Raw genomic sequence first — 23,283 nt, 5'->3', positions numbered from 1 at the left:
GGGGTGGGCTGTGCAGGAGGGGGGGCGTGTCAGCACAAGTCTGATCGCTGGATAACAGGCAATCTGTGCGGGGGGGCGTGTCAGCACAAGCCTGATCATTGGATGAGAGGTGAGCTGTGCAGGAGGGGGGCGTGTCAGCACAAGTCTGATCATTGGATGAGAGGTGGGCTGTGCAGGGGGGGGGGGGGGTCATGTTAGCACAAGTCTGATCATTGGATGACAGGCAGGCTCTGCAGGAGGGGGGCGTGTCAGCACAAGTCTGATCATTGGATGACAGGCAGGCTGTGCAGGAGGGGGGCATGTCAGCACAAGTCTGATCATTGGATGACAGGCAAGCTGTGCAGGGGGGTGGGGGTAAGCACAAGTCTGATCATTGGATGAGGGGTGGGCTGTGCAAGAGGGGGGCGTGTCAGCACAAGTCTGATCATTGGATGAGAGGTGGGCTGTGCAGGGGGGGGGGTCATGTCAGCACAAGTCTGATCATTGGATGACAGGTGAGCTGTGCAGGAGGGGGGCGTGTCAGCACAAGTATGATCATTGGATGACAGGCAGGCTGTGCAGGGGGGGGGGGAGTGTCAGCACAAGTCTGATCATTGGATGACAGGCAAGCTGTGCAGGGGGGGGGGGGGAATAAGCACAAGTCTGTCTGATCATTGGATGACAGGTGGGCTGTGTGGGGGGGGCGTGTCAGCACAACTCTGATCATTGGATGACAGGCAGGCTGTGCAGGAGGGGGGCGTCTCAGCACAAGTCTGATCATTGGATGACAGGCAAGCTGTGCAGGGGGGGGGGGGGTAAGCACAAGTCTGATCATTGGATGAGGGGTGGGCTGTGCAGGAGGGGGGGGGAGCATGTCAGCACAAGTCTGATCAGTGGAGGACAGGCAGGCTGTGCAGGAGGGGGGGGGGTCATGTCAGCACAAGTCTGATCATTGGCTGAGAGGTGGGCTGTGCAGGAGGGGGCGTGTCAGCACAAGTCTGATCATTGGATGAGAGGTGGGCTGTGCAGGAGGGGGGCGTGTCAGCACAAGTCTGATCATTGGATGACAGGCAAGCTGTGCAGGAGGGGGGGGGTCATGTCAGCACAAGTCTGTCTGATCATTGGATGAGAGGTGGGCTGTGCGGGGGGGGGGGGGGGCTTCGTGTCAGCATAAGTCTGATCATTGGATGACAGGCAAGCTGTGCAGGAGGGGGGGATCGTGTCAGCAAAAGTCTGATCATTGGATGACAGGCAGGCTGTGCAGGAGAGGGGCGTGTCAGCACAAGTCTGATCATTGGATGACAGGCAGGCTGTGCGGGGGGGGGGGGGGCGTATCAGCATAAGTCTGATCATTGGATGACAGGTGGGCTGTGCAGGAGAGGGGCGTGTCAGCACAAGTCTGATCATTGGATGACAGGCTGGCTGTGCAGGAGGGGGGCGTGTCAGCACAAGTCTGATCATTGGATGACAGGCTGGCTGTGCAGGAGGGGGGCGTGTCAGCACAAGTCTGATCATTGGATGACAGGCTGGCTGTGCAGGAGGGGGGCGTGTCAGCACAAGTCTGATCATTGGATGACAGGCTGGCTGTGCAGGAGGGGGGCGTGTCAGCACAAGGAAAAGCAGGGGGACTCACCAGGGATTTCACAAAAAGGAAGCAATACAAAGAAAACAGGAGACTTTCTAACACAAGCACATGGTACCGCCGGCACAGAGCAGGAATAGGAAATGTTGGGGTAGAATATTCTTTAAGATATATCTAAAATGATTATTTTTTTAATAATTTTTGTACAGAGTGGAAATGGGTTGGTTTTATTGTTGTCTATATCCTGCTGGAGGCATTCAACTTCTCTCTCTTCTGTCTCTGGGACTGAAAGTGATGAGAAATCCAAAATTTGTGGTGTCACCAGAACAGGAATAGAACAATGGGAACACTAGTTCTGGTGGTTTTCCTTACTTTGAGGAGATTGACTTCCTGTTGAATCTTAAGGACAGGAAGTAGAGGCAAATATTCCAACTGGGACATAGATGGCAAACAAAAACCTGAACAAAACCCTAAACTATCCAAAATAAAAACAATTGTTTGGGCTTTAGCTATACTTTATTCTCATCTAGGATCAAAGAGGACCTCAGATTGGGAATACCCACCTGCCACCACGCCCTCTAATCACTGAGGCACCATTGTTGGCCACCAATGCCAAATGGAAGACAAGTTGTTAAGGCCAGGACCTTCCAGAAAGCTCCAGACATGGAAGCCCAAAATCCACATTTTTCACAGTTTATTACTGGTATGGGAGCACCGTGTATTGGGAGGTCTCTTAATTCCCAGTAGCTCCATGCATTGTAGAAGGGGCTAATGCTCCACCAGGTCAGCGGGACCCTGCAGCCTCAAACGGTTGGTCAACTTCAATTAATGAGAGCCCCCCGTGAGCTTTCCTACCATAGTGCCCACCCTTGAACAGGTAAACTGCTCCTCCCCTGAAGAGCATATTAGCAGTCTCATTTTCTCTGCATCCCAACATGTTACAGACACAGAACATCCTTTCAGGTTCAGATTGCATTTTAACAGTTTTACTCCAACATAACTTGTCAGCAAAATATGGCGTTGTCATAAAAAGTAATTTTCAACATGGTGGACTGAGGCAAGTCTCTGACCTGCTCCACTACAGGGTTCTCCCACTTGTACCAGTAGGCAATGTGATGGAGTCAGCTGTCACAATTGTCCTGTACTTGGCTCTCCTCACTCTTGAAGGTCTCTCACTGTGTTGAGGATCCATCCTTCTCCTGCGAAGGGGAGGACACATGGACCCCTCTCTCTGAGCCTACATAATGGCTGTTGGACTCTCTTTCCTCTCCTTTGAAGGACCTCCTTGTGACGCAGCACATGATATTTATATATTACTGTTGCACCAAAATGGCCACATATCTCCCAGGAATCTTGTATCTATAATAGGCACAGTCTTCCCCAAGATGGCCACCTGGTGTCTACTGCGGAGAATAAGTCGATTCCCCTGCAGGCTTCCCCTTAGTGCCCAGAGTGCAGCAGCCATCATATGACTGCCCATTTCCCTGTGTATTGAGTGATCACCGGGACCCAATCAATCAGTGGTGCACCTCGGGGAGGCGCAGTGCCCAATAGGCAGAGTAGGCACCGGCCTATGCTGTTTAAGAGCAGAGGATCTAAATAATATTGATGTGATCTTGAAAGAAAATGACAATAAAGCTTTCTTAAATTCTTTACAAAAGATAGAACAAATGAATCAACTCAAAGAACGGAAATTAAATTCTCTATGAATGTAATGAACCCAACAACAACTTACAGTCCATAAAGCAGAGACATGGGCTTCACATTATAGATGTCTCCATAAAGCTCCCCTTCTTCCAGGTGTCAGTTTGTAACAACTATTGGTCCAACCTCTGTCTGTATAATGTCCAGTAGGGATGTCCTCTCCATCTAGCAGCCGGCGGGCACACTACTTAGTTCAATGTCATCTTACTGGAGCGCACGTATGAGAAACCTGCAGAAACCTGCCAGGGGGGCCCCAAGGGTTCCACTGCTGAGGGGCCTCCACAGAGTTTAATCCGGCACTGGGGCCGCAGCAAAATACGCCGTGTGTATATGTCACATACTGTATATATCTACAAATGTTTCTGGCCACTGGTTTAATAGAATTTAGCACAGATCATGTTTCAGATTGGGTAACCTGGTAATCTTCTCAAACACAAGGCCTTTCAGTTGGGCGTCCTTGGTTCCAGTCTGCATGGGATCGGTGAACAGATCTCCAGCTAAACTGAAGCTGAATGGTACAGAAGTCACTTTTTGTGTCCATTGGGTCTTCTGCTGCCAGAGTCCATGTAGGTTAATGGACAGAAGGGTGTAAACTGACGTATGATGGTTGTGCTGGAGACTGCGCTGGACTGGCTGGATGAGTTGCTGGTTGTGGGTGGGTGGGTGGTTGTGTGGGCAAGGTAGGAAGAAGTTCCTTCCACAGGTTGGGCCCAGTATTAGATAATGAAACCTCTCGGGGTTTGGGCTGCTGCCTTTTTGGTACGACCTTATGGTTGTTTCCACGTGTAGACTTGGAAAAGTAGGAAGGAGCGAATTAGAAGATAAGGACATGGAGCCAACACGTTTCTGGGGAAAGGACTCCTCCTTCTTCAGAGCTATTACATGGGAAAACGTTCCCAAGCCGGGGATGGATAGACTGACAGAGTGACAGCTGTGGTTGCAGGTCTATTCTCCGATACCTCACAAATATATACCCGGCTTGAAAACTTTTCCCCATTTAATAGCATGCAACAAGAGCCTTGAAGAAGAAGGAGTCCTTGCCCCTGAAACGCAATGGGTGAGGTACTTGTCACTGCTTTCAATAAACTCTCTTTAATCTATCTTCTAATTCTTTTGGACACCAGGCGCTCCTACTTTTCTAAGTCTATACCATGCCATGTTTAGGTCCAATAAAACAACAAGGCCACTGACTTTCTCATTTTTCTTTTGGACCTAGATGGACTCGGGAGTAATTGGATGTAGACAGACAATATTCTCAGACAGACCCATTCTTCTGGTAGAAGTCACAACAGCTGGACTAGAGGTCCTGGCCCGTTCTCTGGGTAAATCTTGGCACGTTCTCTGGGTAGGTCTCGGCCCGTTCGCTGGGTAGATCTTGGCACGTTCTCTGGGTAGGTCTTGGCCCGTTCTCTGGGTAGGTCCTGGCACGTTCTCTGGGTAGGTCTTGGCACGTTCTCTGGGTAGGTCCTGGCCCATTCTCTGGGTAGATCTTGGCCCGTTCTCTGGGTAGGTCCCGGCCCGTTCTCTGGGTAGGTCTTGGCCCGTTCTCTGGGTAAGTCCCGGCCTGTTCTCTGGGTAGATCTTGGCCTGTTCTCTGGGTAGGTCCTGGCCCGTTCTCTGGGTAGGTCTTGGCCTGTTCTCTGGGTAAATCCCGGCCTGGTCTCTGGGTAGATCTTGGCCCGTTCTCTGGGTAGGTCCTGGCCCGTTCTCTGGGTAGGTCCTGGCCCGTTCTCTGGGTAGATCTTGGCCTGTTCTCTGGGTAGGTCCTGGCCCGTTCTCTGGGTAGGTCTTGGCCTGTTCTCTGGGTAAATCCCGGCCTGTTCTCTGGGTAGATCTTGGCCCGTTCTCTGGGTAGGTCCTGGCCCGTTCTCTGGGTAGGTCCTGGCCCGTTCTCTGGGTAGATCTTGGCACGTTCTCTGGGTAGATCCTGGCCCGTTCTCTCGGTAGGTCTTGGCCCGTTCTCTGGGTAAATCCCAGCCTGTTCTCTGGGTATGACTGGCTGTTTGAAGTAAATATAGATTCACTGGGCTAAGTGTAAGCCACCCTTTGTGATTAGTATCCATTACATACACACATGCCGGGCCTTCTGAAGATCCAGCCTTCCATCCTAATTGCAGCCACAATCCATCCCGGCTCTTCTGTGTGTCACTAATCCGGTGCAGGAAATGATCCGCCTGTACGAAGCATCGCTCAGCATTGCTCATGTGTTTCAATGAAGGTATTTTAATAAAAACATCCAAATCCAAAAGGTGTCTTTTCATGTTAGAGAATGATTGGAAGATACAACCATCAAAAAATGAGATCCCTTCAGGATGTCCTCATCTTGTCTGAATGCCAGAATCTGGCTGGGAACATCTAAATTACTAGGGAAAGTATGGCAGTGAGACATGGCGGAATGGTCCTCTCCACCCCCGGGCCCATGGACAGCAAAGGCATGAGCGCTGGGCTCCCTCCTACAATGGATGAAGAATGGTCCTCTCCACCCCCGGGTCCATGGACAGCAAAGGCATGAGCGCTGGGCTCCCCCCTACAATGGATGAAGAATGGTCCTCTCCACCCCCGGGCCCATGGACAGCCAAGGCATGAGCGATGGGCTCCCCCCTACAATGGATGAAGAATGGTCCTCTCCACCCCCGGGTCCATGGACAGCCAAGGCATGAGCGCTGGGCTCCCCCCTACAATGGATGAAGAATGGTCCTCTCCACCCCCGGGCCCATGGACAGCCAAGGCATGAGCGCTGGGCTCCCCCCTACAATGGATGAAGAATGGTCCTCTCCACCCCCGGGCCCATGGACAGCCAAGGCATGAGCGCTGGGCTCCCCCCTACAATGGATGAAGAATGGTCCTCTCCACCCCCGGGCCCATGGACAGCAAAGGAATGAGCGCTGGGCTCCCCCCTACAATGGATGAAGAATGGTCCTCTCCACCCCCGGGTCCATGGACAGCAAAGGCATGAGCGCTGGGCTCCCCCCTACAATGGATGAAGAATGGTCCTCTCCACCCCCGGGCCCATGGACAGCCAAGGCATGAGCGCTGGGCTCCCCCCTACAATGGATGAAGAATGGTCCTCTCCACCCCCGGGTCCATGGACAGCAAAGGCATGAGCGCTGGGCTCCCCCCTACAATGGATGAAGAATGGTCCTCTCCACCCCCGGGCCCATGGACAGCCAAGGCATGAGCGCTGGGCTCCCCCCTACAATGGATGAAGAATGGTCCTCTCCACCCCCGGGCCCATGGACAGCCAAGGCATGAGCGCTGGGCTCCCCCCTACAATGGATGAAGAATGGTCCTCTCCACCCCTGGGCCCATGGACAGCCAAGGCATGAGCGCTGGGCTCCCTCCTAAAATGGATGAAGAATGGTCCTCTCCACCCCCGGGCCCATGGACAGCAAAGGCATGAGCGCTGGGCTCCCCCCTAAAATGGATGAAGAATGGTCCTCTCCACCCCCGGGCCCATGGACAGCCAAGGCATGAGCGCTGGGCTCCCTCCTAAAATGGATGAAGTATCGTTGTGATGGAAGGGCTTGGAAAGAGCAAGGAAACTCTTTGGACAAAGCTGGACCTTGGACGTGTCATGTGACATATGGGAGTTGTCTAGAACATGGTTACCATTCGTCCCCATATACCGTACGTCCCCATTTACTGTACATCCCCATATACCGTACATCCCCTTATACCGTACATCCCCATATACCGTACATCCCTATATACCGTACGTCCCCTTATACCGTACATCCCCATATACCGTACGTCCCCACATACCGTACGTCCCCTTATACCGTACATCCCCATATACCGTACATCCCGTATACCGTACGCCCCCGTATACCGTACGTCCCCTTATACCGTACATCCCCATATACCGTACATCCCCGTATACCGTACATCCCCGTATACCGTACATCCCCATATACCGTACATCCCTATATACCGTACGTCCCCATATACCGTACATCCCTATATACCATACGTCCCTATATACCGTACGTCCCTATATACCGTACGTCCCTATATACCGTACATCCCCGTATACCGTACATCCCCATATACCGTACATCCCTATATACCGTACGTCCCCATATACCGTACATCCCTATATACCGTACATCCCTATATACCGTACGTCCCCATATACCGTACGTCCCTATATACCGTACGTCCCCATATACCGTACATCCCCATATACCGTACGTCCCCACATACCGTACATCCCCATATACCGTACATCCCTATATACCGTACGTCCCCTTATACCGTACATCCCCATATACCGTACATCCCCGTATACCGTACGCCCCCGTATACCGTACGTCCCCTTATACCGTACATCCCCATATACCGTACATCCCCATATACCGTACATCCCCGTATACCGTACATCCCCATATACCGTACATCCCTATATACCGTACGTCCCCATATACCGTACATCCCTATATACCATACGTCCCTATATACCGTACGTCCCCATATACCGTACGTCCCTATATACCGTACATCCCTATATACCGTACGTCCCCATATACCGTACATCCCTATATACCATACGTCCCTATATACCGTACATCCCCGTATACCGTACATCCCCATATACCGTACATCCCTATATACCGTACATCCCTATATACCGTACATCCCTATATACCGTACATCCCTATATACCGTACGTCCCCATATACCGTACGTCCCTATATACCGTACGTCCCCATATACCGTACATCCCCATATACCGTACGTCCCCGTATACCGTACATCCCCGTATACCGTACATCCCCATATACCGTACATCCTTATATACCGTACATCCCCATATACCGTACGTCCCCATATACCGTACGTCCCCTTATACCGTACGTCCCCATATACCGTACGTCCCCGTATACCGTACGTCCCCGTATACCGTACGTCCCCATATACCATACGTCCCCGTATACCGTACATCCCCGTATACCGTACATCCCCATATACCGTACATCCTTATATACCGTACATCCCCATATACCGTACATCCTCATATACCGTACGTCCCCTTATACCGTACGTCCCCATATACCGTACGTCCCCATACACCGTACATCCCCATATACCGTACATCCCCATATACCGTACATCCCTATATACCGTACATCCCTATATACCGTACGTCCCCGTATACCGTACATCCCCATATACCGTACGTCCCCATATACCGTACGTCCCCTTATACCGTACATCCCCGTATACCGTACGTCCCCGTATACCGTCCGTCCCCATATACCGTACATCCCCGTATACCGTACGTCCCTATATACCGCACATCCCCATATACCGTACGTCCCCTTATACCGTACATCCCCGTATACCGTCCGTCCCCATATACCGTACATCCCCGTATACCGTACGTCCCCATATACCGTACATCCCCGTATACCGTCCGTCCCCATATACCGTACGTCCCCTTATACCGTACGTCCCCATATACCGTACATCCCCGTATACCGTACGTCCCCTTATACCGTACATCCCCGTATACCGTACGTCCCCATATACCATACGTCCCCGTATACCGTACATCCCCGTATACCGTACATCCCCGTATACCGTACATCCTTATATACCGTACATCCCCATATACCGTACGTCCCCATATACCGTACGTCCCCATATACCGTACGTCCCCATACACCGTACATCCCCATATACCGTACATCCCCATATACCGTACATCCCTATATACCGTACATCCCTATATACCGTACATCCCCGTATACCGTACATCCCCATATACCGTACGTCCCCTTATACCGTACATCCCCGTATACCGTACGTCCCCGTATACCGTCCGTCCCCATATACCGTACGTCCCCATATACCGTACATCCCCGTATACCGTACGTCCCCATATACCGTACATCCCCATATACCGTACGTCCCCTTATACCGTACATCCCCGTATACCGTCCGTCCCCATATACCGTACGTCCCCTTATACCGTACATCCCCGTATACCGTACGTCCCCATATACCGTACGTCCCCATACACCGTACGTCCCCATATACCGTACATCCCCATATACCGTACATCCCCATATATCATATGTCCCCGTATACCGTACATCCCCATATACCGTACGTCCCCGTATACCGTACATCCCCATATACTGTACGTCCCCATACACCGTACGTCCCCATATACCGTACGTCCCTATATACCGTACGTCCCTATATACCGTACGTCCCCATACACCGTACGTCCCCATATACCGTACGTCCCTATATACCGTACGTCCCCATACACCGTACGTCCCCATACACCGTACGTCCCCATATACCGTACGTCCCTATATACCGTACGTCCCCATACACCGTACGTCCCCATACACCGTACGTCCCCATATACCGTACGTCCCTATATACCGTACGTCCCCATATACCGTACATCCCCGTATACCGTACATCCCCATATACCGTACATCCCTATATACCGTACATCCCCGTATACCGTACATCCCCGTATACCGTACATCCCCGTATACCGTACGTCCCCATATACCGTACATCCCCATACACCGTACGTCCCCATATACCGTACATCCCTATATACTGTACGTCCCCATATACCGTGCATCCCCATATACCATACGTCCCCATATACCGTACATCCCTATATACCGTACGTCCCCATATACCGTACATCCCTATATAATATACGTCCCCATATACCGTACGTCCCCATATACCGTACATCCCCATATACCGTACGTCCCCATACACCCCGTACATCCCCAATTGTATAGTCTAGGGTCACTTTAATGTAGGTTTTTATCCAATCTCTAAGATCTGCAATAAGATTTATAATGGTAAATTCATTTCAAACCCTAAAGAAGGGTCTCCAGACTCTGGGGGGGCGGATTGTGTCCAGTGGGGGTCCCGGGCCCATCATCAGTGAGAATAAACATGGCCTCAGGGTTGGTGGTCAGTAGGATGAGGAGTAGTGCCCCACCATTGGTGTCAGTGGGGGGAATAGTGCCCCATCATTGGTGTCAGTGGGAGGAATAGTGCCCCATCATTGGTGTCAGTGGGAGGAATAGTGCCCCATCATTGGTGTCAGTGGGAGGAATAGTGTCCCATCATTGGTGTCAGTGGGAGGAATAGTGCCCCATCATTGGTATCAGTGGGAGGGATAGTGTCCCATCATTGGTGTCAGTGGGAGGAATAGTGTCCCATCATTGGTGTCAGTGGGAGGAATAGTGCCCCATCATTGGTGTCAGTGGGAGGAAGAGTGTCCCATCATTGGTGTCAGTGGGAGGAATAGTGCCCCAAAGGCCACACTAAGGCAAGCGAAGGGCCACATCTGGCCTGTGGGCTGTAGTTTGGAGACCACTGCCCTACAGCATGTATTTTGTGGCTACTGTATGTGTGCATAAAGGGTTAAAGTGCTACTAAAGCCCGGACTACATCCGCTCTCCCCGGACCCCGCATTCACTATATCCGCTCTCCCCGGACCCCGCATTCACTATATCCGCTCTCCCCGGACCCCGCATTCACTGTATCCGCTCTCCCCGGACCCCACATTCACTATATCCGCTCTCCCCGGACCCCGCATTCCCTATATCCGCTCTCCCCGGACCCCGCATTTACTATATCCGCTCTCCCCGGACCCCGCATTCACTATATCCGCTCTCCCCGGACCCCGCATTCACTGTATCCGCTCTCCCCGGACCCCGCATTCACTGTATCCGCTCTCCCCGGACCCCGCATTCACTGTATCCGCTCTCCCCGGACCCCGCATTCACTGTATCCGCTCTCCCCGGACTCCGCATTCCCTATATCCGCTCTCCCCACCCCCGCATTCACTATATCCGCTCTCCCCGGACCCCGCATTCACTGTATCCGCTCTCCCCGGACCCCGCATTCACTATATCCGCTCTCCCCGGACCCCGCATTCACTATATCCGCTCTCCCCGGACCCCGCATTCACTATATCCGCTCTCCCCAGACCCCGCATTCACTATATCCGCTCTCCCCGGACCCCGCATGCACTATATCCCCTCTCCCCGGACCCCGCATTCACTATATCCGCTCTCCCCGGACCCTGCATGCACTATATCCCCTCTCCCCGGACCCCGCATTCACTATATCCGCTCTCCCCGGACCCCGCATTCACTATATCCGCTCTCCCCGGACCCCGCATTCACTATATCCGCTCTCCCCGGACCCCCCCCATTCACTATATCCGCTCTCCCCGGACCCCGCATTCACTATATCCGCTCTCCCCGGATCCCGCATTCACTGTATCCGGTCTCCCCGGACCCCGCATTCACTGTATCCCCTCTCCCCGGACCCCGCATTCACTATATCCGCTCTCCCCGGACCCCGCATTCACTATATCCGCTCTCCCCGGACCCCGCATTCACTATATCCGCTCTCCCCGGACCCCGCATTCACTATATCCGCTCTCCCCGGACCCGGCATTCCCTATATCCGCTCTCCCCGGACCCCGGATTCACTATATCCGCTCTCCCCGGACCCCCCCCATTCACTATATCCGCTCTCCCCGGACCCCGCATTCACTATATCCGCTCTCCCCGGATCCCGCATTCACTGTATCCGGTCTCCCCGGACCCCGCATTCACTATATCCCCTCTCCCCGGACCCCGCATTCACTATATCCCCTCTCCCCAGACCCCGCATTCACTATATCCGCTCTCCCCGGACCCCGCATTCACTATATCCGCTCTCCCCAGACCCCGCATTCACTATATCCGCTCTCCCCAGACCCCGCATTCACTATATCCCCTCTCCCCGGACCCCGCATTCACTATATCCGCTCTCCCCGGACCCCGCATTCACTATATCCTCTCTCCCCAGGCCCCGCACTCACTATATCCTCTCTCCCCGGACCCCGCATTCACTATATCCGCTCTCCCCGGACCCCGCATTCACTATATCCGCTCTCCCCGGACCCCGCATTCACTGTATCTGCTCTCCCCGGACCCCGCATTCACTATATCCGCTCTCCCCGGACCCCGCATTCACTATATCCGCTCTCCCCGGACCCCGCATTCACTGTATCCGCTCTTTCCTATGTGACCGGGTTCTGTACATGGCACCGCGTGTTGCGGACCGATTTCGGGGTGTTGTTAACGTACGCCCCAGCAGTGGTTGAAGCTTTGACAATAAAACCTGGAAGCTGATTGGTTTCTCTGCAGAGCTGCGGCAGATTTCTGTCTTCGTTCTCCATTTCCAGTCGATCTCCCGCACAGCGATTTGGTGATTTCTGCGCCCGGCTCTGGCTAGTCGAAGTCTCACATCTGTCGGAATCTCGCTAAGAAAATCGGCCTCTTCATGAACACGTTTTGGATGTTGTGCAGATTCTTCTCTTTGCGTTTTACAAGTAGAAGTGTCCAGGTGGCCTGTTGTCTGCTGCCGGCTGTCATACCCGCGGCGTGCCGCTCAGTCCCGTTTATATCGCCCCCCTGGGCATGTAATGTTCGCCATCTGCCTCCCTGTCACCCACCATATGCCATTTATGTTTAGGTGAAGAAAAGGTTCCCCCCACAAACAGGGCCGGTGCCAGACTGTTTTGCACCCTAGGCAAGACCAGCTACTTGCACCCCCTCCCCCCCCCCAAAAAAAAGTTTCAAAACAATAGAAAATATTAAATAAAAAAAACAGGAATCTGCTAAATTTCCTTTAATTTGCAGAAATAAGCACCACAAGCAGGGGTGGACTGACAACTCATGGGGCCCCTGGGCAATAGGGGATCATGGGGCCCCTATGTCCTTGCCCAAGCTCAAAAAGCCTATGAAAAAGATACCTGGAGCATCTCATGGGGCCCCTTAATGCCCCGGGCCCTCGGGCAGTGCCCGAGTTTGCAAATGGTCAGTCCGACCCTGACCACAAGATGCCACCAGCACCAATATTAAAGACAAAATCCGTGACCCGGACGGACTGTATCTGTGGCTGGCGGTGGCCGGGTGACAGTGGCAGTGAGTGGAGGAGGATGGATCCACACTGACAGATCGCAGGCTGGAATCCCCCAGGCAATGGGGGGCGATAAAACACTGTGACAGCTGAACGGAACGATCCCACACAGTGACAGATCTGACACAACACACCGACACTGACACAGATCAGCAGGCTGCGGGATGGTGATGATGTCATCACTCACTGACATAGATCAGCAGGCTGGGGGGTCATGATGATGTCATCACTCACTGACACAGATCAGCAGGCACTAGAAGAGCAGGCTGGGGGGTCATGATGATGTCATCACTCACTGACACAGATCAGCAGGCACTAGAAGAGCAGGCTGGGGGGTCATGATGATGTCATCACTCACTGACACATTGCACATGTGATGGATGGCTGGCCAGGTCACACTCACAATGACACAAGACATCAGAATCAGACATTACCTTCCTCCGCAGGCACAGCTCCACCTTCACTGATGGATGGGAAGAGCAGAGCTGGAACTCCACAGTGATCGGCAGTGGGCTTGCAGTAAGGGACTGAGTCTGAGAGGAACACTGGAAGGAGCAGCAGCTCAGCTGCTACACTGGGCCCAAACGCTCAGCATCTTCCTCTGTCCTTTCTTCCTCCCCCTCTGCCGCCCCTCTCCTCAGCTGAAGGATCAATTATGATGTGGCGGCATCCCACGCAGAGGGCCGGCCTGTGCTGCTCCCAGGTGCCCCTAGGTGGCAGTGTGCCCTAGATGGCCACCTAGTTTGCCTAGTGGAAGCACCAGCCCTGCCAATAAAGCAACTGACTGACCCAGATAGAATCCTTCAGTTGTGGAAGGTCTGAACCTCGAAAGGTATGGCAACTAGTTGTATATATATATATATACACTCATCGGCCTCTTTAATAGGTCCACCTGTTCCATGGCTTGGTAACACAGATTGCTAATCAGCCAATCACATGGCATCAACTCAATGCATTTAGGCATCTAGACGTGGTGAAGACAACTTGCTGAGGTTCAAACTGAGCATCAGAATGGGGAAGAAAGGGGATTTAAGTGACTGACCGTGGCATGGTTGTTGGTGCCAGACAGGCTGGTCTGAGGATTTCACAAACTGCTGATCTCCTGGGATTTTCCCGCACAACCATCTTTAGGGTTTACAGAGAATGATCCGAAAAAGAGAAAATATCCAGTGAGTGGCAGTTGTGTGGAGGAAAATGCCTTGTTGAGGTCAGAGGAGAATGGGCAGACTGGTGGGAGATGATAGAAAGGCAACAGTAACTCGTGTCGATATGGAGGAAATCTCTGAGGAATGTTTCCAGCACCTTGTTGGATCTAAGCTACAGAGAATGAAGGCAAAAGGGGGTCCAACCCAGGACTAGCAAAATGGGGCCCGACCCGGGAATAGCAAAAGGGGGTCCAACCCAGGACTAGCAAAATGGGGCCCGACCCGGGAATAGCAAAAAAGGGGGTCCTACCCAGGACTAGCAAAATGGGGTCCAACCCGGGACTAGCAAAAGGGGGTCCAACCTGGGACTAGCGAGGTGGACCTCATAAAGTGGCCGTTGAGTGTATCTTGCAATATGGAGGGCCTGGGATCACCAGCCATCATCTTTATTAGTCTCTCAACAACAAGGAAAATAAAGGCAAGGCGTCCATAGTCCTGGAATAATGAAGACCACGCAGCGTGGCCAGGGGCGGACTGATCATTCGGGCATTGCCTGAGGGCCCGGGGTCAGTAGGGGGCCCGGTGAGAGGTTCACTGGACACAATTCATTAGGCGGTATATTACCGCCCCCCGAGTATGAGGTAGGATACTGCAGAGCATTTAAAAAAAAAAGGTTTGAATTCACCAAAAAACGAAAATCCGTCAGGAGTTATTTTATCCAGTGGCGGTATTTTAGTGGTGACAACTGTGCAGCGTCATGTTCCAGCTGTCTGCAGGATTCCCCACTGACAGCTGAAGGTAAAAGAAAGAATTGCCGGCAATTAAAAAATAATAAAACAACGTTATGGGGTCCCCCCCCCGCCATCCATACCAAGCCCTTCAGGTCTGGTATGGATTTTGAGGGGAACCCCCACAGCAAAACTTTTTTTAAAAATGGTGTTGGGGTCCCATCCAAAATCCATACCAGACCCTTATCCGAGTATGCAGCCTGGCAGGTCAGGAAAGGGGGGGACGAGTGAGTGCCCCCCCTCCTGAACCATACCAGGCCACATGCCCTCAACATGAGGGGGTGCTTTGGGGCTCCCCTCCCCCAAAGCACCTTGTCCCCATGTTGATGGGGACAAGGGCCTCTTCCCCACAACCCTGGCCGGTGGTTGTGGGGGTCTGCGGGTGGGGGGCTTATCAGAATCTGGAAGCCCCCCCCCCATGTGAATGAGTATGGGGTACATGGTACCGCTACCCATTCACACAAAAAAGAAGTGTAGTGTGAAAAAAGACAGAGAGAGTCTGTGACAGAGAGAGAGTTTAATAAAAGAATGTCCCCCGCAGTAGATCCAACATCAACCACAATGGCTGCCGCGCCCGAAAAGAGAGGGAAAAAAAGTCTCCGCTCCTGACACTGACATCCGGCCGCCTGACTGCGCCGCTGGATGGACAGTTCTTAAATATGTAAGGAGCGGGGCCACCCGAGGACATCATGTGTGTCACCACCCCTGTGGCATCATCAACCGGGGCATGCTTGTCAATGATGTCACAAGGAGGCGGGGCCACACGTGTGATGTCACAAGGAGGTGGGGCCACACGCGTGATGTCACTGTGATGGAGGGTGGGGGACCCCACCACATTGTTTTATTATTTTCTTAATTATTTTTAGTGCTTTTTATATGCAGCTGAGCTGTAATATGTAGGTGGGGAGTTGTGTGGGTGTGGCTTTGGCTTTAGTGTAGGCGGAGACACATGGGGCCCCATTATCTCTTATTGCCCGAGGGCCCCTATGTGGAATTATCAGTTACATTGTAGACTCTCTATATATGGAATTATCGGTTACATTGTAGACTCTCTATATATGGAATTATCGTTACATTGTAGACTATATATGGAATTATCGGTTACATTGTAGATCCTCTATATATGGAATTATCGGTTACATTGTAGATCCTCTATATATGGAATTATCAGTTACATTGTAGATCCTCTATATACGGAATTATCGGTTACATTGTAGATCCTCTATATACGGAATTATCGGTTACATTGTAGATCCTCTATATACGGAATTATCGGTTACATTGTAGACTCTCTATATATGGAATTATCGGTTACATTGTAGATCCTCTATATATGGAATTATCGGTTACATTGTAGATCCTCTATATACGGAATTATCGGTTACATTGTAGACTCTCTATATACGGAATTATCGGTTACATTGTAGATCCTCTATATACAGAATTATCAGTTACATTGTAGACTCTCTATATACGGAATTATCGGTTACATTGTAGATCCTCTATATACGGAATTATCGGTTACATTGTAGACTCTCTATATATGGAATTATCGGTTACATTGTAGACTCTCTATATACGGAATTATCGGTTACATTGTAGACTCTCTATATACGGAATTATCGGTTACATTGTAGATCCTCTATATATGGAATTATCGGTTACATTGTAGACTCTCTATATATGGAATTATCGGTTACATTGTAGATCCTCTATATATGGAATTATTGTTACATTGTAGACTATATATGGAATTATCGGTTACATTGTAGATCCACTATATATGGAATTATCGGTTACATTGTAGATCCTCTATATATGGAATTATCGGTTACATTGTAGATCCTCTATATATGGAATTATCGGTTACATTGTAGATCCTCTATATATGGAATTATCTGTTACATTGTACATCATCTATATATGGAATTATCGGTTACATTGTAGATCCTCTATATACGGAATTATCGGTTACATTGTAGATCCTCTATATATGGAATTATCGGTTACATTGTAGACTCTCTATATATGGAATTATCGGTTACATTGTAGATCCTCTATATACGGAATTATCGGTTACATTGTAGACTCTCTATATATGGAATTATCGGTTACATTGTAGATCCTCTATATATGGAATTATCGGTTACATTGTAGACTCTCTATATACGGAATTATCGGTTACATTGTAGACTCTCTATATACGGAATTATCGGTTACATTGTAGATCCTCTATATATGGAATTATCGGTTACATTGTAGACTCTCTATATATGGAATTATCGGTTACATTGTAGACTCTCTATATACGGAATTATCGGTTACATTGTAGACTCTCTATATACGGAATTATCGGTTACATTGTAGACTCTCTATATACGGAATTATCGGTTACATTGTAGATCCTCTATATACGGAATTATCGGTTACATTGTAGATCCTCTATATATGGAATTATCGGTTACATTGTAGATCCTCTATATACGGAATTATCGGTTACATTGTAGATCCTCTATATATGGAATTATCGGTTACATTGTAGATCCTCTATATACGGAATTATCGGTTACATTGTAGACTCTCTATATACGGAATTATCGGTTACATTGTAGATCCTCTATATACGGAATTATCGGTTACATTGTAGATCCTCTATATATGGAATTATCGGTTACATTGTAGATCCTCTATATATGGAATTATCGGTTACATTGTAGACTCTCTATATACAGAATTATCAGTTACATTGTAGACTCTCTATATACGGAATTATCGGTTACATTGTAGACTCTCTATATACGGAATTATCGGTTACATTGTAGATCCTCTATATATGGAATTATCGGTTACATTGTAGACTCTCTATATACGGAATTATCGGTTACATTGTAGATCCTCTATATACGGAATTATCGGTTACATTGTAGATCCTCTATATATGGAATTATCGGTTACATTGTAGATCCTCTATATACGGAATTATCGGTTACATTGTAGATCCTCTATATACGGAATTATCGGTTACATTGTAGATCCTCTATATATGGAATTATCGGTTACATTGTAGACTCTCTATATACGGAATTATCGGTTACATTGTAGATCCTCTATATATGGAATTATCGGTTACATTGTAGATCCTCTATATATGGAATTATCGGTTACATTGTAGATCCTCTATATACGGAATTATTGGTTACATTGTAGATCCTCTATATATGGAATTATCGGTTACATTGTAGACTCTCTATATACGGAATTATCGGTTACATTGTAGATCCTCTATATATGGAATTATCGGTTACATTGTAGACTCTCTATATACGGAATTATCGGTTACATTGTAGATCCTCTATATACGGAATTATCGGTTACATTGTAGATCCTCTATATACGGAATTATTGGTTACATTGTAGATCCTCTATATATGGAATTATCGGTTACATTGTAGACTCTCTATATACGGAATTATCGGTTACATTGTAGATCCTCTATATATGGAATTATCGGTTACATTGTAGACTCTCTATATACGGAATTATCGGTTACATTGTAGACTCTCTATATATGGAATTATCGGTTACATTGTAGACTCTCTATATACGGAATTATCGGTTACATTGTAGACTCTCTATATACGGAATTATCGGTTACATTGTAGACTCTCTATATACGGAATTATCGGTTACATTGTAGACTCTCTATATACGGAATTATCAGTTACAGTGTAGATCCTCTATATATGGAATTATCGGTTACATTGTAGATCCTCTATATACAGAATTATCAGTTACATTGTAGACTCTCTATATACGGAATTATCGGTTACATTGTAGACTCTCTATATATGGAATTATCGGTTACATTGTAGATCCTCTATATACAGAATTATCAGTTACATTGTAGACTCTCTATATACGGAATTATCGGTTACATTGTAGACTCTCTATATACGGAATTATCGGTTACATTGTAGATCCTCTATATATGGAATTATCGGTTACATTGTAGATCCTCTATATATGGAATTATCGGTTACATTGTAGATCCTCTATATACGGAATTATCGGTTACATTGTAGATCCTCTATATATGGAATTATCGGTTACATTGTAGATCCTCTATATATGGAATTATCGGTTACATTGTAGACTCTCTATATACGGAATTATCGGTTACATTGTAGATCCTCTATATATGGAATTATCGGTTACATTGTAGATCCTCTATATATGGAATTATCGGTTACATTGTAGATCCTCTATATACGGAATTATTGGTTACATTGTAGATCCTCTATATATGGAATTATCGGTTACATTGTAGATCCTCTATATATGGAATTATCGGTTACATTGTAGACTCTCTATATACGGAATTATCGGTTACATTGTAGACTCTCTATATACGGAATTATCGGTTACATTGTAGACTCTCTATATACGGAATTATCGGTTACATTGTAGATCCTCTATATACGGAATTATCGGTTACATTGTAGATCCTCTATATATGGAATTATCGGTTACATTGTAGATCCTCTATATACGGAATTATCGGTTACATTGTAGATCCTCTATATATGGAATTATCGGTTACATTGTAGATCCTCTATATACGGAATTATCGGTTACATTGTAGACTCTCTATATACGGAATTATCGGTTACATTGTAGATCCTCTATATACGGAATTATCGGTTACATTGTAGATCCTCTATATATGGAATTATCGGTTACATTGTAGACTCTCTATATACAGAATTATCAGTTACATTGTAGACTCTCTATATACGGAATTATCGGTTACATTGTAGACTCTCTATATACGGAATTATCGGTTACATTGTAGATCCTCTATATATGGAATTATCGGTTACATTGTAGACTCTCTATATACGGAATTATCGGTTACATTGTAGATCCTCTATATACGGAATTATCGGTTACATTGTAGATCCTCTATATATGGAATTATCGGTTACATTGTAGATCCTCTATATACGGAATTATCGGTTACATTGTAGATCCTCTATATACGGAATTATCGGTTACATTGTAGATCCTCTATATATGGAATTATCGGTTACATTGTAGACTCTCTATATACGGAATTATCGGTTACATTGTAGATCCTCTATATATGGAATTATCGGTTACATTGTAGATCCTCTATATATGGAATTATCGGTTACATTGTAGATCCTCTATATACGGAATTATTGGTTACATTGTAGATCCTCTATATATGGAATTATCGGTTACATTGTAGACTCTCTATATACGGAATTATCGGTTACATTGTAGATCCTCTATATATGGAATTATCGGTTACATTGTAGACTCTCTATATACGGAATTATCGGTTACATTGTAGATCCTCTATATACGGAATTATCGGTTACATTGTAGATCCTCTATATACGGAATTATTGGTTACATTGTAGATCCTCTATATATGGAATTATCGGTTACATTGTAGACTCTCTATATACGGAATTATCGGTTACATTGTAGATCCTCTATATATGGAATTATCGGTTACATTGTAGACTCTCTATATACGGAATTATCGGTTACATTGTAGACTCTCTATATATGGAATTATCGGTTACATTGTAGACTCTCTATATACGGAATTATCGGTTACATTGTAGACTCTCTATATACGGAATTATCGGTTACATTGTAGACTCTCTATATATGGAATTATCGGTTACATTGTAGATCCTCTATATACAGAATTATCAGTTACATTGTAGACTCTCTATATACGGAATTATCGGTTACATTGTAGACTCTCTATATATGGAATTATCGGTTACATTGTAGATCCTCTATATACAGAATTATCAGTTACATTGTAGACTCTCTATATACGGAATTATCGGTTACATTGTAGACTCTCTATATACGGAATTATCGGTTACATTGTAGATCCTCTATATATGGAATTATCGGTTACATTGTAGATCCTCTATATATGGAATTATCGGTTACATTGTAGATCCTCTATATACGGAATTATCGGTTACATTGTAGATCCTCTATATATGGAATTATCGGTTACATTGTAGATCCTCTATATATGGAATTATCGGTTACATTGTAGACTCTCTATATACGGAATTATCGGTTACATTGTAGATCCTCTATATATGGAATTATCGGTTACATTGTAGATCCTCTATATATGGAATTATCGGTTACATTGTAGATCCTCTATATACGGAATTATTGGTTACATTGTAGATCCTCTATATATGGAATTATCGGTTACATTGTAGACTCTCTATATACGGAATTATCGGTTACATTGTAGATCCTCTATATATGGAATTATCGGTTACATTGTAGACTCTCTATATACGGAATTATCGGTTACATTGTAGATCCTCTATATACGGAATTATCGGTTACATTGTAGATCCTCTATATACGGAATTATTGGTTACATTGTAGATCCTCTATATATGGAATTATCGGTTACATTGTAGACTCTCTATATACGGAATTATCGGTTACATTGTAGACTCTCTATATACGGAATTATCGGTTACATTGTAGATCCTCTATATATGGAATTATCGGTTACATTGTAGACTCTCTATATACGGAATTATCGGTTACATTGTAGACTCTCTATATATGGAATTATCGGTTACATTGTAGACTCTCTATATACGGAATTATCGGTTACATTGTAGACTCTCTATATACGGAATTATCGGTTACATTGTAGACTCTCTATATACGGAATTATCGGTTACATTGTAGACTCTCTATATACGGAATTATCAGTTACAGTGTAGATCCTCTATATATGGAATTATCGGTTACATTGTAGATCCTCTATATACAGAATTATCAGTTACATTGTAGACTCTCTATATACGGAATTATCGGTTACATTGTAGACTCTCTATATATGGAATTATCGGTTACATTGTAGATCCTCTATATACAGAATTATCAGTTACATTGTAGACTCTCTATATACGGAATTATCGGTTACATTGTAGACTCTCTATATACGGAATTATCGGTTACATTGTAGATCCTCTATATATGGAATTATCGGTTACATTGTAGATCCTCTATATATGGAATTATCGGTTACATTGTAGATCCTCTATATACGGAATTATCGGTTACATTGTAGATCCTCTATATATGGAATTATCGGTTACATTGTAGATCCTCTATATATGGAATTATCGGTTACATTGTAGACTCTCTATATATGGAATTATCGGTTACATTGTAGACTCTCTATATATGGAATTATCGGTTACATTGTAGACTCTCTATATATGGAATTATCGGTTACATTGTAGATCCTCTATATATGGAATTATCGGTTACATTGTAGACTCTCTATATATGGAATTATCGGTTACATTGTAGATCCTCTATATATGGAATTATCGGTTACATTGTAGACTATATATGGAATTATCGGTTACATTGTAGATCCTCTATATACGGAATTATCGGTTACATTGTAGATCCTCTATATATGGAATTATCGGTTACATTGTAGACTCTCTATATATGGAATTATCGTTACATTGTAGACTCTCTATATATGGAATTATCGGTTACATTGTAGATCCTCTATATATGGAATTATTGTTACATTGTAGACTCTCTATATATGGAATTATCGGTTACATTGTAGATCCTCTATATATGGAATTATCGGTTACATTGTAGACTATATACGGAATTATCGGTTACATTGTAGATCCTCTATATACGGAATTATCGGTTACATTGTAGACTCTCTATATATGGAATTATCGGTTACATTGTAGATCCTCTATATACGGAATTATCGGTTACATTGTAGATCCTCTATATATGGAATTATCGGTTACATTGTAGACTCTCTATATACGGAATTATCGGTTACATTGTAGACTCTCTATATACGGAATTATCGGTTACATTGTAGATCCTCTATATACGGAATTATCGGTTACATTGTAGACTCTCTATATACGGAATTATCGGTTACATTGTAGATCCTCTATATACGGAATTATCGGTTACATTGTAGACTCTCTATATATGGAATTATCGGTTACATTGTAGATCCTCTATATACGGAATTATC

Source organism: Staurois parvus, unplaced genomic scaffold, assembly GCF_062004578.1.
Source record: "Staurois parvus isolate SC_StPar_1 unplaced genomic scaffold, SC_StPar_1.0 ptg002567l, whole genome shotgun sequence".
Lineage (NCBI taxonomy): Eukaryota > Metazoa > Chordata > Amphibia > Anura > Ranidae > Staurois > Staurois parvus.
Note: the sequence above shows the minus strand (reverse complement) of the source record.